At 70.7% G+C, this 3335-nt stretch overlaps 2 pseudogenes; both read left to right on the forward strand.

Annotated features, from left to right (window-relative positions):
- Window positions 1-1257: 1257 nt before the first annotated feature.
- Window positions 1258-1377, forward strand: LOC148754378 (5S ribosomal RNA; annotated as a pseudogene).
- A 1436-nt stretch (window positions 1378-2813) lies between these two features.
- Window positions 2814-2933, forward strand: LOC148754379 (5S ribosomal RNA; annotated as a pseudogene).
- Window positions 2934-3335: the final 402 nt, after the last annotated feature.

Below are 3335 nucleotides of genomic sequence, written 5' to 3' on the forward strand. Positions count from 1 at the left end.
CGTCCCCCGGTACCCCCGCCCCGGGTTCCTACAGTCCCACCGTTCTCCCTGTCCCCCCCCTTACACCCGTCTCCCGGTCCCCTGTCCCCCGGTCCTCCCGTCCCCCGGTCCCCCTGTCCCCCCGTTCTGTCTGTCGGTCCCTGTCCTGCGGGGACTCTAGTCCCTCTGCCCGCACAAGAACCCAGGATTTGGCGAGGCCAAGAAGGAACACCAACAGAGCCACGGATAGGGGGCTCATAGCACCATGTCTCACGGGCAGCTGGCTTGGAGACACGGCAAGCCGGAGCCGCCCGATCCCCAACCTGCCGGCCGATTCTCTGCCAACCAACAGACCCACCAAGCCGGCCCACTGCAGTCCGCGCCCCTCTGCAATTTGCAGTCCACCATCCGCGCTTCCTAGCTTGGCCACCGCAGCTCTGCCAGTGGCCAATGGCCAACTGGCAACAGCTGATGGCCAAGCGGTAACAGCTGATGTCCGTGCAGCCCCCACGCAGCACCCCTCCACGCGAGGCCCAGAGCCTGGAAAGTGCTCTCTGCAAGTCTGTCCCCACAGTCCCCGTCTGTCTCTCTCCGCCTACCTCTTGCTCCGTCTCTGGCCTTCTCTCATCCTCTCTCTCAACACCCTGGGTCAGGAGAGGTGATGTGTAGCCAGTGAAGTGACCAGTGATCGGGCGGGACGCCGGTCGCTGATGAGGGGCGAGGGCCCAGACAGAAGGCTGTGTGACGAAGGGTGGCGGCAGTCTGGAGGTGCTGCCCCCTGGTCGCGGGTGGCTCTCCCTGGCTTTGGGCCAGTGGGTGGGGCCGGCCAGGGCCAGGGCCTGGGTTGCACGTCCCTAGGGTGGAGGGGACTGAGAGGACCCTGCGACCCCCTCGGTGGCCCTGAGTGGTGGGGACAGCACAGCAGCAAGGGGGGTGTGCGGTTGTGGGGCTGGGGGGGGGATGAGAGGGGTTGGGGTAGGGGGGCGTGGTAAAAGCCATTCCGGGCGTGGGGAGTCCCAGGATGCCAGGGCGCCCAGACATATGTCACAGTCAGGGAAGTGACAGAGGCCTGTGGAGCCACTGGGGGGCGCGAAGGGGCCTCGCTGCGGGCCAGGAGTAGCCCGTCGCCCACACCAGCGGCGACCGGAGGAGGCGGGGAGCGGGCCGGAGGCACTCGGGCAGACATGCTCGCCACCCGAGCGGCCCAGCAGCATGGCGCGTGCGCTCAGGAGGCAAGTCGGGAGCAGGCTCTTGGAGTGCCGGGAGCCGGGTCCCAGTGCCTAAGGCCATACCACCCTGAACGCAGCAGATCTCGTCTGATCTCGGAAGCGAAGCAGGGTCTGTCCTGGTTAGTACTTGGATGGGAGACCGCCTGGGAATACCTGTTGGCTTTTGCTAGCGTCTCCTTTTGCATCGCCGCTCCGGCGTGGCTCCCTCCGAACCCCTGCCGCCCCTTGCCCCTCTGCAGCCTCCCAGCCAGCCGCAGGTCCCCCTGACCAGCAGAGGGTCAGCCGCCCGGCACTACAAGCTGGCAGCCCCGGCCGCACACCAGGCCCGTGGGCCAGGGCTCCCCCCCCCACACCCTCCTCTCAGTCCTCTTCGGTCCCGCAGGCCGTCATCGCGAATCCTTCGCCGACGCGCGGTCGCCGCCACCGCCGCCTGCGCCAAAGCCACCGCAACCACCGGGCTCCCCACACCCCCCCCCACCCCCCGCCAGCGCTGCCCTCGCCCCCGCCCCTGTCCCCGCCCCCGCCGCCGCCACCGCCAAACTCCCTCAAACTCCCTCCTGTGCTCTCCCCACCTCGGCCGCCAGCACCGCGCTCCCCATCTCCGCCACCAGTGCTGCCCTCTCCCCCACCCCCGCCCCCGCCCCCGCCGCCCCATATCCGTACTCCCTCAATTCCCTCCTCCGCTCTCCCCGCCTCCAGCACCGCCATCTCCCCCGCCCCCGCCCCAGACCCCCGCAGCCACCATCGCCATACTCCCTCCGTCTCCCGCCTCTGCTCTCCCGGCCTCCGCCGCCAGCACCGCCCTCACGCCCTCCCCCGCCCCCGCTGCCGCCATTGCCGCACTCCCTCAATTCCCTCCTCTGCTCTCCCCGCCTCCAGCACCGCCATCTTCCCCGCTTCCGCCCCAGCCCCCGCCGCCACCAATGCCATACTCGCTCAGTCTCCCGCCTCTGCTCTCCCGGCCTCCGCCGCCAGCACCGCCCTCACGCCCTCCCCAGCCCCCGCCGCCACCGCCGCCGCCATCGGCCCCCGTGTCCCAGCGCCCACCGTCAAAGCCCCCATTGTCGCCGCCGCCATCGCCGCCCTGGCGCCATCCACGCGGTTGCCATCGCCTACCTCGCCACCCTCCCCTGCCTCCGCCGCCGCCGCCGCCGCCGCCGCCGCCGCCGCAGCCGCCCCCGCCGCCGCCGCGGGGTCCTCCCACAACTCCCAGGCCCAGGGTTGCCTGCTGGTGCAGGCCTCCACCAGCCTTGGGGCTGCGGTTGGGGGTAAACCTGGTGGCGGTAGGGGGGCGGGTTGTATGCCGGTCTGGGTGCGGGGAGTCCCAGGATGCCAGAGTTCCACGACTTCTGGCACCATCAGGGAAGTGGCAGTGTCCCATGGAGCCCCGGGTGGCGCGAAGGGGCCTCGCTGTCGGCCAGGAGTAGCCCGCCGCCCACGCCAGGGGCATTAGGAAGAGGCGGGGAGCCGGACTGGGGGGGGACGCGGTGCTGGCAGAGCCGGCCCGCGGGTCGATGCTCGCCACCGGAGCGGCTCATCTGCATGGCGGGCGCTCACGAGACAGGCCGGGAGCAGGCTCTTGGGGCGCGGGAGCCGGGTCCCAGCGTCTACGGCCATACCACCCTGAACGCGCCCGATCTCCTCTGATCTCGGGAGCTAAGCAGGGAGGGGCCTGGTTAGTACTTGCATGGGAGACCGCCTGGGAATACCTGTAGGCTTTTGCTCGCCTCTCCTTTTGCGCCGCCGCCCCGGCGTGCCTCCCTCCGAATCCCTGCCGCCCCTTGCCCCTCTGCAACCCCTGCAGCCGCCCAGCCAGCCGAAGGTCCCCCTGGCCAGAGGAGGGACAGCCGCCCAGCACTACAAGCTCGCATCCCCGGCCGCACACCAGGCCTGTCGGCCAGGGCTACCCCCCTCTCCCTCTTCTTAGTGCTCTTCGCCGAGGCAGGCCGTCAGCCTGCAGCAGTCAGCCGCGTCTAGGTCGCCGCCGCCGCCACCGCCATCGCAGGGCTCCCTCTCGCTCCCCGACCCTGCCGCCGCCGCAACCCCCAACGCCCAAGCCCAGGGCTGCCTGCCGGCGCAGGCTTCCACCAGGCTCTCTCCATCCCAGGACGTGCCGGTCCTTTGCAC

This window comes from Rhinolophus sinicus, unplaced genomic scaffold (genome assembly GCF_057876585.1).
Source record: "Rhinolophus sinicus isolate RSI-liver-muscle unplaced genomic scaffold, RSI-T2T HiC_scaffold_19, whole genome shotgun sequence".
Taxonomy (NCBI): Eukaryota; Metazoa; Chordata; class Mammalia; order Chiroptera; family Rhinolophidae; genus Rhinolophus; species Rhinolophus sinicus.